This window comes from Globicephala melas, chromosome 2, assembly GCF_963455315.2.
Source record: "Globicephala melas chromosome 2, mGloMel1.2, whole genome shotgun sequence".
In the NCBI taxonomy this organism is placed as follows: Eukaryota; Metazoa; Chordata; class Mammalia; order Artiodactyla; family Delphinidae; genus Globicephala; species Globicephala melas.
This window is the reverse complement of record NC_083315.2, coordinates 72,303,171-72,318,547: the sequence shown is the minus strand read 5'-3', so window position 1 is coordinate 72,318,547 and position 15,377 is coordinate 72,303,171. Positions and strand designations below refer to the sequence as shown.

The 15,377-nt window shown below is 40.5% G+C and overlaps 1 long non-coding RNA gene across 1 annotated transcript in view; it reads left to right on the top strand.

The window, feature by feature from the left end:
- Nucleotides 1–15,377, top strand: part of LOC132596845 (uncharacterized) — a 119,224-nt gene that overhangs the window by 96,309 nt on the left and 7,538 nt on the right. The window contains exon 2 of the long non-coding RNA XR_009562978.1: nucleotides 4,522–4,719. This is a non-coding gene — a long non-coding RNA (uncharacterized lncRNA). The remainder of the gene's footprint in view (nucleotides 1–4,521; nucleotides 4,720–15,377) is intronic.

Here is a 15,377-nt window from a genome sequence, read left to right as displayed (position 1 = left end):
GCACTAGGTTTTCACAGCAGCCAACATTTATTGAATATTGGCCATGTGCTTGACACTGTTCCCAGCTCTTTGCATGTGTTAACTCGTTTAATCCCCGCAAGGACCCTGTAAGGCAGATACTAGGATTATTTTCATTTTACAGATGAGGAAACTGAGGCTTAGAGAAATTCAGTTAATCACCCAAGACCACACAGCTAGGAAATAAGAGAGGCAGGGTTCAAATGTAGGCTGTCCATACCATTGACCGCTTATTGTAAATGGCCTGTGCTAGGTAATCTATAGATGCTTAATACTTGTTAACAGATCTATTGACTTCATCTGAAAGGGAATAAAAATTAGTTCTAAAATAAAGCACCCTTTGTACAAAAAAGGAGCTCATGCTTAACAGCATTACTAATTTCCTGTTACTTGGATTTGATCTGAAAATTGAACAGAAACATTTCATCCTTCTCAGGCTGCCCTTGGGCTTTCAGAAAAACTACAGGAAGCACAGAGTCTGATCAGGGCTTTCAACTGGGTTCCTCCTCATCTGAAGGTGAAGTGGAAACTGGGCAAGAGTCCAAATGCTTTACCAAACCAGCTAATGCTACTGGCAGCTCCCTAGAAACCATTTAGGGGCTCACAAAGCCCACAGCACACAGGGAAACCTGGGCTGCTCATTAAAAGAGGAAACAGGAAACAAGCATCAAAGAACGAGTGCTCTGGACGATGTGTTCATATTACATATATGAATCATCTCTGAATAGGTGGGACAAAGGCTATTCTTTTCTTCCAGGCTTGTTATGTCCATGCTGTATCCAAAGTGGTAACGTGGTGTTTGTTAAGCCCTTTGAAAAGCTCTCCAGGTCTCCCCAGCAATGCAACCCAGCAGCGGAGCTGATGGGGAGTGTATAATGAGCCATCCCTCGTGCAGCACAAGGATGATTTTCCCCTATCATCTATTTGGATGTTTATAAATGAGTAATGAGGTCAATTTGGGACAGGCAGGTTTTGTGCCACCATTTGGACAGATGTTCAGAGCTCTGGAAAGCACAGCTGCCTGGTCCAAGTGGTGCCTCTTGCCAAAAGTACTAAGTGTTCAAAGGAGAATGTGTCACCAGGGACTGTTCAGAGGAGCCCACTGATCATCAGGGAATTAGCTTATATCGATCCATTCCATCCACATTTACACTTGTAGAACCTGTGGCTCTCACTAAGAGCAAACGTACAAAATTAAAAGACATTTTTACAATTGGCAAATAAATATTTGATCAACATAGTTGTCAGTCTTTGTTCATATCCAAAAAGATTACATTTGTATTCTCTCAAATTGGCAAACTTGAGCTTTGAACCTGTCACAACTGAGGTGTCTGAGCTCTGTTCTAAATGATGATATGGCTTTGTCCCTTTGATAACAGGCACCAAGCTGCAACATGGAATAGAAAGGTTTTCTTTTTAGAGTGTGTGTAGCTCACATGACATTGGGCCTGAAATGGCTGAATGTAAAACTCCTGAGCTGCTTATATTGGAGATATTTAATGCAGCCACATAAGATACGTCATGGCGTTAAAGTTTCTATCCAAAGGGTAACAGCCATTGTTAGCTTAGATCATATCTCAGTTTTTGGCTATTACAAACCATGCTAGGATGTACATTTTTCTGCATGGCTCTTGGTATACATGGCTCTTGGTATACATTTCTCTAGGGTACATAGTAAAAGTGGAAAAGCTGGAATATATGTAAGGCACACACATTTTCAACTTTTCTAGATATTTTCAAATCACCCACTAAAGAGGCAGTATTGATTTGCATCATCACCAGCAGTTCTTGAGAGCCTCCATTTCCCCACATTTTGCTAACATTTAATGTCATCAGGCTTTTTAATATTTGCCAATCTGGTTGGTATGAACTGGCCTCTGATTGTCTTGTTTTGCATTTCCTCGGATTGTTAGTAGGGATAAGTGTTGCTACATTTGCTTATTTTTCATTTGAGGTGCCTCTTTTCTGGACTGTTATTTAGTTTTTGCCCTTTACCCCATCGGTTTGCTTGTTTTTTTATTTCTAGAGTTCTTTATTGGTTTTGACTATCAATCCTTTGTAAGTTATGTGCATTGCAAATACTTTCCCCCAACCTGGGCTTTGTTTTCTTCATTTTTCTGTGTCTATTGTTGAACAGAATTTTAAAATTTTTATATAATCACATTTTGTGTCTTGTTTATAGAATCCTTCCTTACCCCAAATCATAATATGTTCTTCTACATTTTCATAAAGAATACTTTATGAAACTTTTCCCACACAATTCTTTAATCCACCTATGTGTATGGTATAAGATAGGGTTTCAAATTTTATCTTTCTCCATATAGATAGCCAATTGTCCCCACATCCTATTAGGGTTTTTTTTTTCTTTTTTTTTCTTTTTTCTTCTTCTTCTTTTTTTTTTTTTGGCCGCGCCTCACGGCTGTGTGACCTTAATTCCCCAACCAGGGGTTGAACCTGGGCCCTTGGCAGTGAAAGCTTGGAGTCCTAACCACTGGACCACCAGGGAATTCCCGCTTATTGTTTTAACAGTCCATTTCTGTCCCCTGATTTGCAATGCCATCTCTGTTATATATCAATTTTCACTTCTGATGGCTTTGTTTCTATTTGCTTTATTGGTCTATTTTTCTGTCTTTATGTCTATAATGTACTGTCTCATTTAGTATAGTGTTATAAGGCATCGGCATCTGATAGGGCAGGCACCACCAACAACCCCAATCTTGTTCTTTTTTCCAAAATTGTATTGGCTACTTTACACATTTTTCTTTTCCTCATGAACTTAAGGATCAACTTGCCAAGTTCTAAAAACTTCCTTGGAATTTTAACTGACATTCTTTGTATTTATAGATTAAATTGGGTGAGAGCTGACATATATGTGATATTGAGTTTCCCAGTTGATGGACATGATACCATTTCTATCACATCAGACAATCTTTTATGTGATTCAATAAAGCTTTGAAATTTTCTCCAGAGCTATAATACACATATTTGTTGATTTCATACTAATTATCTCAGAGATTTGTTGCTATTGTGAATGAAAATTTTATTTCCAGTTCATTATGAGAGTTTATTTTTGGTATATATAAAAATATTGACTTTTTTTTTTTTTTTTTGCGGTACGCGGGCCTCTCCCTGTTGTGGCCTCTCCCGTTGTGGAGCACAGGCTCCGGACGCGCAGGCTCAGCAGCCATGGCTCACGGGCCCAGCCACTCCGTGGCATGTGGGATATTCCCAGACCGGGGCACGCACCCATGTCCCCTGCATTGGCAGGCGGACTCTCAACCACTGTGCCACCAGGGAAGCCCCTAAAAATATTGACTTTTGAATAGTAAAATGATATCCAGATATCATGCTGAGTTTTCTTATTAATTTCTTATTAATTATGGAAGTTTTGGTAGACTTCCTATAAAAAATCACTATAAATAAAGACATTTCTCTTTTCTAAGACTTATGACTTTTTTTTTCTTTTCTTAAAGCAATGGCTAGAATCTTAGAAGTGGTGACAGTGAGTATTCTTGTTATGTTTCTCAATTTAATGGAACTGCTTCTAAAGTTTTCATTTAATATAATGTATGATGTAGATTTTAGATACCTATTATCATATGAAAGAAATGGTCTCTACAATTTAGTTTGCTTAGAGTCTATTTCCTGAATAAAGATTACATTTTATCAAATGATTTTCCTAAATCTATTTAAATGGTCTCATGTTTTCCCCTTTCATTTGTTAACTCAGTGTGTTATATTGATTAATTTTTAAATGCTTTTTTGTTCTTTGATTTCTGGGATTAAATATATTTGGATTTGGCATATTATTTTTAAATGTTGCTAAATTATATGTGTTAATATTTTATATGAGATTTCTGTATCTATGCTTGTAACAGATTGGTCTATAAATTCATTTTCATATATATCAAGGCTATTATAACCTTATAAAATGAGTTGTAAAGCCTTCCCTCATTTTTTTTCTTACAGTTTGTTATAAATGCACACACTTTAAAGAGTAAAATGGTTTCTCTAAGGTTTGCTACCAAAAAAAAGAACCTTCCCTTCCCCCAGCACCTCTCCCTACACTTACCATTTTTCTCTCCCCAGGGGCAAAAACTTTTAGCTGATCATTTTGACATTTACCTCAAGATTTATGGAAAATATGCTTGCACTGCTACCTCATGATTTTTCAGTTTTAGTAAGAAGTATTTATTTCTCACTATAAGGGCTGAGAATTTGTCTTTCTTTCCTTCCTCTGCTCCTACACACAATGTACTCTTCCCATCTCTCCACCTATTAATGGAGTCATATGGTAATTTTGGTTAAATATGACTACATTAGTGTTATAAAGACTATGTAAGTGCTATTCAAAACTGAGACAGCTTTTCCTTTCCCGCATCTTGTTGGTTTTGCTTAAATAATGATGATATTTTTACTTGTTTCTTTGCTTAGCTTCTATGTTTTAGCACTACTTCAAATCCCAAACTAAACTGCTCACCAATTGTCTAAATCTCTTTTCAGGACATTCAGATGCAGTATTCTATCAGCTTTATCTTCTGAATAAGTCCCTATGGGAGACTTCTGACCTGCTCCAAAGTAGACTGACTGCTCTCTACACCGAGTGGACCATTGTCATCCATGGATCTTCCTTCACCTGCGTATTCTTCCCTCTTGGTGGATCTACTGTTTCCTGTATCCCATGTTTTCTATTGTCTTGGGGTGAGTAAATATTTTGATATGTTGCATCACTGAAAATGTCTATTATACTCTTCCTTGAATGATAATTTGGCTTATTATGAAATTCTAGACTGGAAACAATAGTCCTTTAGAATTTCAAAAGAAGGTATTGCTCAATTGCCTAACACTTTCCAATGTTAATTCTGAGAACTCTTAAGTCGTTCTGATTCCTCATAGCTCTTCCTATGTGACCTGTTTTCTTCCTCCTGGAACTTTATATGTTTTTCTCTTCAAGCTGAGTGTTCTAGAATTTCAGAATGATTTTCTTTGTATGGGTCTATTGCTATCTACTCTTCTGGGCACTTAGCTTTCTTGAATGGGAAACTTGGGTTCTTTATCTCTGGGAAATTTTCTTGTATTCTATTGATTGTTTCTTTCCATGCGTTTTTACTGTTCTTTTCTAGAACTTTTAGATGTTGAACTTCTTGAACTGTCTAATTTTCTTACTTTTTCTCTCCTCTTTGTTTTTTCCTAACTTTCAAGGAATTTTCCTTCCTTGACTCTTTTTATAGTACACTGTTCTTTTTTTTTTTTAATTAATTAATTTATTTTTGGCTGCTTTGGGTCTTCATCACTGCCCGCAGGCTTTCCCTAGTCGCAGCGAGCGGGGGCTACTCTTCGTTGTGGTGCACGGGTTTCCCATTGTGGTGGTTTCTCTTGTTATGGAGCACGGGCTCTAGGCGTGCGGGCTTCCGTCGTTGCAGCACACAGGCTCAGTAGTTGTGACTCGCAGGCTCTAGAGTGCAGGCTCAGTAGTTGTGGCGCATGGGCTTAGTTGCTCTGCAGCATGTGGGATCCTAGCTCCCTGACCAGGGATCAAACCTGTGTCCCCTGCATTGGCAGGCGGATTCTTAACCACTGTGCCACCAGGGAAGTCCTGGTACACTGTTCTTATTTCATGGTTGAAGTATCTTCTAATCTGTCTCTTAGGACACTGATGATAATATTTTACAAGTTTCTTCCCATTTCATCTCTGTTTCCTTCAAGTTGCTTATTTCTGTTTACTTTGGTCTTCAATTTCCACTTTAGAGGCTTTCCCTAGATGGCTTACATCTTTGTTTCACCGTGCTTTTTTGTTTCAATGTTCCTTCTTAGGCAGTTCAGATTCCCAAGAACTGACCCTTTCTGAGGTCTGTCTGGATCGTACCTGCCTGGCTTCCCTGCCATTATTTTCCCAAAAGACTGTGGCAGCAATCCCACTACGGGGCATATACCCTGAGAAAACCATAATTCAAAAAGAGTTCAAGAACCACAATGTTCATTGCAGCTCTATTTACAATAGCCAGGACATGCAAGCAACCTAAGTGTCCATCGACAGATGAAAGGATAAAGAAGATGTGGCAATATATACAATGGAATATTACTTAGCCATAAAAAGGAATGAAATTGAGTTAGTTGTAGTGAGGTGGATGGACCTAGAGTCTGTCATACAGAGTGAAGTCAGTCAGAAAGAGAAAAACAAATACCATATGCTAACACATATATATGGAATCTAGAAAAACAGTACTGATGAATCTAGTGGCAGGGCAGGAATAAAGATGCAGACGTAGAGAACAGACTTGAGGACACAGGGTGGGAAGGGGAGGCTGGGACGAAGTGAGAGAGTGGCATTGACATATATACACTACCAAATGTAAAATAGATAGCTAGTGGGAAGCTGCTGCATAGCACAGGGAGATCAGCTTGGTGCTTTGTGACGACCTAGAGGGGTGGGATAGGGAGGGTGGGAGGGAGGCTCAAGAGGGAGGGGATATGGGGATATATGTATACATATAGCTGATTCACTTTGTTGTACAGCAGAAACTAACACAACATTGTAAAGCAATTATACTCCAATAAAGATGTTAAAAAAAAAAAAAAAAAGACTGGGGCAGGGGTGGGAGAACTGGCGCTCTTGCCATTTAATATGTCTATGTTTTGCTAATTGCTGCAATTTCGCTCCAGTACACCCATCCTCAACTGTGCCGACTTCCCCCAAACCACAGACTCTGTTTTATCCTTTTATTGGGGGTAAAGGAAGGGCATTTCCTGGGCTGTTAGGAGAAGTGAAGGGGATCTGGAGATCTAAATGCTCCCTAGACTTCCAACCCAGCATCCTTAATTTAAATCTCTCCATATACCCAACCTGTACCCCAACCCTGCGCCTCCTGAGGTAACTGACTGGATCAACTCCTGAGTCTTTTGCAGATTCTGTGAAATAAAATGGAGTCTTGCCAATTTCCTCTGCGAGTTTAGAATTAGTTTTCCCAGGTCTGCTAAGTTCTTTATGCCTTGCCCAAATGTTTTCCAGCCTCCAGAATTCTATTGCTCTCTGATTATCCAATTCCAGTTACTTCTGATATCAATTCCATTTTCCTTTGACCATTATTTTCTTAGATAGCTCTATAGACTTTATTTTACTATTTTTCGGGCAGTAATAGGTTTCTTCAGAGTTATTTTCAAATTATTTTGTATGTAACATGATAGTTATTTCTTCCAACTTGATTATAAGCCTCTTAAAGTCTTCTCTTTTTTTTCTTTGATTATTTCCCCAGAGTGTCTAATACACTTCACATATCTAGGACTTGATGCCTGCAGGTAACTATTAAGTTATTTCTAAGCGACACATTCAATGTATCATCACAAGCCATTCTCAATGTATAACACAGTATTTGTGTAGCACTGCATCAGCCTTTTTTCTGATCACTAATATTATAACCTTCAGACAACTGGAGGTTTATTAAATGATAACAACCATGATGATGATAGGAGAAAAGAGAAAGACAGCAATAGATAGATAGACAGATAAATAGATAGATAGGGAACATTAAAGTTGTCTCAATTTTCTAAATGGATGTTTCCCTAAATGTCCTGCGTAGCTCCAATGCTGTGATATATACGAATAGATGTTCATGAACAAAGGATTCTTGGTCAGATTAATGTGACAAATAGCGGATTAGGCAAATTTAAATAGGTTTCTTTAATATAGTATTTCTCAGAGCCGTTAATATGCTTTTATGCATGGTACAGCATTTTCCAAACGAGCTGTCCCTAAAATTCTTCTTTTGTTTATGGGATACATTTTCATGTCTCTTAGGGCTTACTTTATATGTAATGAACTTTACAACAGAGTGTTTTCAGGTTCGTTCAGGATTTTTTGTTTTTAAAATATAGTCAGTCCCCAAGTCAGGACAATTATGTGAAATATTAAATAGAATATTTCTTAAACAACAAAAGAGGAAGAAGCAAGGCCCAGCTCCTGTCTTATACCGACATGCTTTCTGATTAAGGGCAGGACTCTCAAAAAAAATCACAGAGCACTAAATAATGATTATGTAGTTCTCACTGTTGGATCCAGGGTGAAATGCAGTGAAAATGGTGCCAGGGAGGGTCCAGTGAGTCAGGATGTCACGGGGAGGGTCTCAAAGAATGCCAGGTCCAAACGGAGAGTGTCTGGAGAAGGGGCAGACTGGAATCAGAGGCTTCTTCCCCAAGAGGCTCATCTCAACACTGATGAGAAATGAGATGCAGAAGCCGAGAAGACCTGAGGTGTGAGCAGCTAGGAAGCAAGGCTGGACAGGATGAAACAGTTCAGGATATGGACTGTAATTCATACAAGAAACTCTCAGGGATTAATTATTATTGGGTTCTGGGTAGGAAACCTTGGGTTGACAGGTTTAAAGGAATAGAACTGAATCCAGTAATTATTAACATAACTTAAAACAAATCTGAAATAGTTCTATTCCCATAGGATAGAAGAGGAACTCAGATCCTGAAAGGCTGAATGATTTGCCAGAGGTACACAACATGTGAGTTGCAGAGCTGCTGAGAGAATACAGCTCCTGGACTCTTAGTTCAACATTCTGGCTACCCTACCACCTTACTTTTCATCCTTACTTCTTTGGCATCTATGGGGTAATAGAACTCAGATTTACTAAGATCCTCATCCAGAGAGCCACTGCCTATCTCCTGTCAAGCTGCAAAGGGGTTACAGTCAAGGCCTAGAATCTTTTACCTGAAGTCCACGGTGATACAGACATGCTTCTTGGGATTCAGATACATGACAGTCATCAATAGAAGAGCAGCTTATTTGGGAAGTCTAACGTCACTTATACACGATAGAGACCAGTTTAGTATGCAGCACACAAACAAACACATTCTCCCTGTGTTAACTGCTGCTCAGAGCAGGGCAGCCAGATCACGCGAGGCCATGGTGCCCTGCTGGAAAGCTGAAGTGTAGGGAGGCTGATGTAATGAGGCCTGGGGCGACTATCCCTGGTGCTGCACATGGCTGGGCGATTCTGCTTTCATAACTCTGGTAGCTGGACAATATTAGCTCCAGAGGGCTGACCTCCCCATCCTGAGTGCCCCCTATCACTTAGTCGCCTGGGCCTCGGAATCTTGGTTAACATACAGGCCGCCTTTGGGACGTGGGTCCCTTGCACTCCCGAAGACCAACGAAGACTTGATCTTCTCTGGGTGTCTCAGTTACCTCCAAACACATCACCCTGGAAGGCCATTCTGCTTCATGCTGTTGGTGCTTCCTGCCCAGAATGCTTCTGTTCTTTCAATCTGATCCCCAGACTCTATTCTCTTCACTCCATTAGGACCCCACTCTATCTCCATACTTCTGGTCAGCATCCTCCATCGTTTAATCATCACTTTGACCAAGCTGACTTGAAAGAAAGTTTACTGATCACTTTTGGCAAAGCACCTTGAAACATTTCTGCTGTTTTCAAGGGAGTGCGAGGGAGCAGCAGGCTGGCTTCGCACGTCCAACTGTGGCAGCTAATTAGAAAGAACTGCCTTCTCCCTCTGATTACTTGTTCTGTAGTTTCACACCATTCTCATCCCACCCCCACCTCCCTTCTAAACAACATGTAAAAGCAGTATAGCAACCCAAACTCTGAAGAATTTTCAGAAAAAGTGCAAAATGAACACCCCTAGCTTTTCTCTTTCAAAATTTTCCGTCTCTCTTAATCCCTGTATCTCATATTTTATATAAGAATATTCATAGTGTAAGAACAGTTCCACATTCTTTTTAACATTCTATTTTAGAATCTTTCTTCATATATGCTTTTTCTCGGTGTTGATGGCCACTTGATATTCTATGAAGTGAATGGCCCAATCACATTATTTCTAGAGGAAAGAATCAGTTTATTTTATGGGTGTCGTTCCACTAACTATCCTTGTGCTAGATGCCCATAACTGAGGCAGACACTATAGTATATTATTATCCTCAAGCTGGATTTTCAAAATGAGGATATGAAAAGGAAAACAAGTTAGATAAGAGGACAAGCATCAGAGATCAGGAATCACAGGTCAGAACCTGGGAACTAAGATTTCAGGGCTGGGTCTATGGAGTCACAGGTTAGGATTAACTAGAGGCAGGAAGTCAGCAAGACACAAGACCTGGAGGGTCTAAACAGAGGGGCCTGGAGTGCCCCAGGGATTTGGCCAGGGCCATATACTTCCTTACGGGGTGTTTGCTGTCTGTTCTCCCACTCACCCTTCTTGCTGTGTTTGGGTGCTCCTGAGGTCACTGGGGATGGGGGAGTTTAACAGGCGCTACTTGTAGCTGACGCAACTTTGTGCATACTTGTTCTGCCCTGACTAAACCAAGGATCAGAGGACTGGAATGACAATGATGTGCCTGGACTAACAAGTTCATGTCCTGCCCATGATGGCTCCCAGAGGACCTACCCTGCTCATGGTCACTACTGAAAGAGGGAGATGAGGGAGTCATGATCAGACTGGACCAGGGTAGACACTCAACTAGAAGGCAATCAAGGCCTGACCAGTAAAAACAAACTGGACCAATCTGATTTCTCTTTAAGGAATCTTGCCATGTGGAGACTGAGAGGTTGTTGCCAGTTAGTAAGGCCTGAGTGTAAAAGAATATCCATGGAGTAGAGGACCTGTCAGCCATGATGTAGGATGTGGGATGAAGTTATGAGGAAATCACAACTAAACACAGCAGAAATAAAAGCAGAGCAGGAGTCCTCGTGAAAGTGTAGTTGACAGATAGGAAGAGCTTCTCCCCAAAGAAAGCCCAGTCTGTGACTTTGCTACTACCCACTGCTTCAACTTTTCCTGGGTGAGCATACACATGTATCTTTTCATTTCATCTCTTCTTTTTCCCTCCCAGAGGCACCAAGCGAATCTGTTCCTTCCAACTAAAAGACTGCTGAATCAAAGATCCTAACAATAAAGTCTCAATAAAGAAGAAATTCCTCAGATACCCATATGAGGTTGTCTTGAAGTCACATCTCCAACATGTAGGAAATTTGCAAGAAAAACCAGAAAAGCTTGCTGCCTACCTTTACAGGCAGACAATTAAACCAATTAAAGAGGGAGGTACAGTATGCCTTTTGCCTGCAAGGTCAGGCCTTGACTCACCAGAACCTTGGCAAAGTCGTGCAGTCGGGAGGGAGTAAGAAATCATCCCAATTGATGACAGACTTCTGAGCTGACGGTTAGTAAATCAAGGTCCTGATGTGAAATGTCGATTCTTTTGAGCCCAGGAAGATGCAGGTGACATATTACCAAGTTAATCATGTAGAGTGGACGCCAGGAAGCCACTGGTCCCTGTCCTTAAGGAAAAGGACCATTCAATGTAAGATGAATCCTCATTGCAATGAGCAGAACCATAAAATCGATTTAGAGCCCCAAGGCCAGTGGGATAGTAGGGAGTTATAATTAAGGAGACACCATTTGTATTTACAAAAGTGTTTAAACAAGACAGTCTTTATTTTGGTGAATGGACTGTGTATCCTGTGTGTGCATTAAAGAGGAGGGCACCTTACCTTATGATTGGTACTATTTGACTGGTATTAATTAAATCCCAATTATAATGGTGGGGTCAATGTATCCACAATCATCATCATGTAGATAGAAAGAGCACAGGGTTGAAAAAGCTGTGTCCAAACACCAAGTCTGTGAATGTCAGCTGTGAGTCAATCAATTCCCCTTTCTTTGCCTATCAAATGGGACTAATAATTCCTATTCTTTAGGGTGGCCTACTCCTTCCCAGTTGGTTTCCCCTTAGGGTAGAATCAAGCAAGAAGGTCCCGGCTAAGCTTTGCTTGGAGAGAAGCCCCAAGGGCAGATACTGATAGTCTGGAGAGCCCTATACCCTCAGAGACAGTGCCTGCAGTGACTCTGGCACTGGTCCATAGATAGCCACCTTCTAGGTCCTGTGGTCTAGAGACAACCCACAACACCCAGTGTCCTTTAGGCAAAGACTGCAGCCAGTTGTCATAAGGCATTGTTTAGCAACTGTCATACTTTTAAATGTCTTTGTGGGTCATTCTAACATACACAATTTCATTCCATCCTCATAGTAACCTTCCAAGGGGCATGTGTGTGATTATTTCTATATAACAGATGAAGAAACGAGTTCTGAAAGGTGAAGCCAATTGTCTGAGGTCGCACAGCACACCAGTGGTAGAGCTAGGATCTGAACCACTCATCAGATCACAGCATGCACATGCTTCCCATAATCCCATCGAAATTCTGCCAAGTGGGCTGGCAGCATGGCACTCCTCCATCAGCTAATGCAGGGTGCTCAGAGTGCTGTCCTCACAGTTTGTCCCAGTTCAGTGCTTCTCAAACATTAAAGTGCATACAAGCCACCTGGGGTTCTTATTAAATTGCAGACACGGATTCAGTAGGTCTGGAGGAGGCCTGACAGACAAAGTGCCCAGGTGGGGCCAATGCCGCTGGCTTGCTCAGCGCACTCTGGGTGGCAAAGTCCTAGCTGACGATCAATGCTTCCAAATGATTCACAGGATCCTGAACAGGCCCTCTTTTCAAAGCTCAGTACCTTCCCTTCTCTCACGAGGTGGTTAGCGGCCAGATCTGTGAAGCAGTCTCAAGTAGTTCTTAATGAAATTAAAACCAGACTGACATCCCTAATACTCTCCAGCTGTTATCCAGTACGTGCCATTAGGGTAACTGTGTGGGAGAAAGGAGGGTGGAAACTAACGCAATAATCTAACCAGGGTCTCTTTAAAGCTACAGGCAATGCTTGATTAGTAAGGTAAGGAAATTTAAGGTGAGACCATAGAGTGTAGGCAGCAATAACAGCACCAGCACCAGCAATAACAGTAGCTGCAGCAGAATCATTACTTGAATACCTTTGATATTTTAAATTGAGTATGTGTTTTATGGGTAATTCTTACAGTAATTCAGCAAGACAGAGATTATTATGAATTTTCAGTTATTTGTGTTCTACTTTCATCCATAAAGTAATATGAAGCAATGTCCGAGAATATCTAACACAGGACAAGACAGCAAAAGTTTAAATGTGGGGGCAAGAAGAAAAATCTGGGTGCAAAGTAGAGCCAGGAATGAGGCTCTCAATGAGCACATGAGGAGTGCATGCCTGCTAGGGGTGAGCCATTCTTGGTTCTCAACTTTCCAGAAGCCAACAAGAAAAGGGGAATCTGATCATTGAACAATTCACAATGATTATGTAATTTTAAAAAAATAAACAATTCTCAAAGAAAGCAAGCCTTTCTTCACACCCAGATCATGTGAGGGTATCTATTGTGGCCCTTCCTACAGGGAATATGGTGTGCCGCAGTGAACGACTTTCTCAACAGTTACTTACATTAGACCCTAGGATGGCTTTCATGCAGTTATGTTTACAGTGATCCCCAGTGGAGGCTAATGCATCAAAACCAAGCATAATTCAGAAATGTAGTCCTTCTGGGACACATGGGATATGGTCTAGTACCTAGCTTTTGGGGGCTCTGGTTTAATTCAGAACTACATCTGGACAACTTGGAGAAGTGGACGTATCCTTCAAGGAACCTTTCTCTCTATTGTCATCCCTCAGTGCCATTTTCCTAAGCTCAGCTTGGAAGATGCTAAGTAGCAGTGAGTCAGAGATTATTCAAACAGCAGGGGGCTTTGGTTGAGTGGAGACCCAAATGAGTTAACTGAAAACTGGGCACAGCTGCTTAACAAGAACACAACCTGAACAAAAGCCATCTCAACCCTGCTCTGAGGTGAGTAAATTTTAGGGAAAATTCTGAGCAGGAACAGGATTCCTCTCCAAAGGTGCTCTTCTGAATCCACATAGTCGAATGACTGTGGTCTTAAGTAATACTTCACATAACAAGGATGAAATAGCATGAAAAACTTCTGAGGCCACTGGAAGTGACCTTCACTGGGCTAAAAGAAAATCTCAATAAAACATCTGTAGAATACTTATATTTGGGCAATGTTATTTCTTGTAGAAAATTATTTGTGAAACATATTTGTCTATCCATCCATTCATTCATCCCTCAATTTTTTTACTTAGCCAATGCATTTTCAGGGGCACCTGTCACGTACTAGGCATACTCTTGGGAACAAAATTCAGGCTCACTCATAGAAGCATTATTTACAACTGCCAAGATGTGGAAACAACCTAAGTTGTATATACACAATAGAATACTACCTAGCTATAAAAAAAAAAGCAATTCTGCCATTTGCAGCAACATGGATGGACTTGGAGGGCATAAAGCTAAGTGAAATAGATCAGAGAAAGACAAATACAGTATGACATCACTTATATGTGGAATCTAAAAAATACAACAACCCAGTGAATATAACAAAAAAGAAGCAGACTCACAGATATAGAGAACAAACTACTGGGTACCAGTGGTGGGGAGGGGTGACATAGGTGTGGGGGAGGAGGAGGTATAAACTATTGGGTCAGATAGGCTCAAGGATGTATTATTCTACAACACGAGGAATAAAACCAATATTTTGTAATAATTGTAAATGGAAAGTAACCTTTAAAACTGTATTAAAATTTTTTTTTAATTAAGAAAAAACCAACACAGGATCACTGCCCAAATAGAAGGAAAACCAGTGTGGGAAACCCCACAATCACGTAACCACTTAATCACACAAAAAGTCATCATAGCCAAGATATTGATATTCTCCAGTTTTTCAACCTTTCAATATAAATTTAATGTCTTCCATCTGTTGGGCACTAGACAGGGGATGTGATGATAAATGACACAAATAAATACATAATTATAAAAGTTGCTAGCTAAGTGCTAGGAGAAAACTAACAGACTGTGTCTATGAGAATAAGGGTAGTGGGTTTGAGACTGTACGCAAGAAGGTGGTCAGGGAGGGTGTTTCCAAGGAGTTGGTGTTCAAATGAAACCTGCAGAATGTGAAGCTCTAAATGTGGGTGGATCTGGGGAAGAGCATCCTGGGTGCAAAACTCCTGAAGCTGGAGGAAACATGCTAGTTAGAGGAACAGGGAAAAAGTAACTAAATGGTCACATCTTATGGGATTAGAATTTACCACGCAGTTATTCCTGGAAATGTCAACCAAAATAATTGATTTCAGAGTAATTGATCCATAGCTCTTCCTCTTCACGATAAGTATTCAGCAAGGCCAGTTGGACATTCCTCGTTTGACATAATAAAACCCTATCACTTATGTGTAAGATGATGCATGATGTTCTCTTTTCTATGGCGGGACACATACATTCTGCTCATTCAAAATCAGGTCTCTAAGAAACTCGTTAAAAACCAGGGATATTTCTCAAGGTCAGGCAGATTATGTGCTTCCCTGAAGCCTTACAGCCCATTAAGTGGCAGCCCCAGGATTTAAAACACCAGTTTTCTGATAGCCTAGGCCTTGGCTTCTA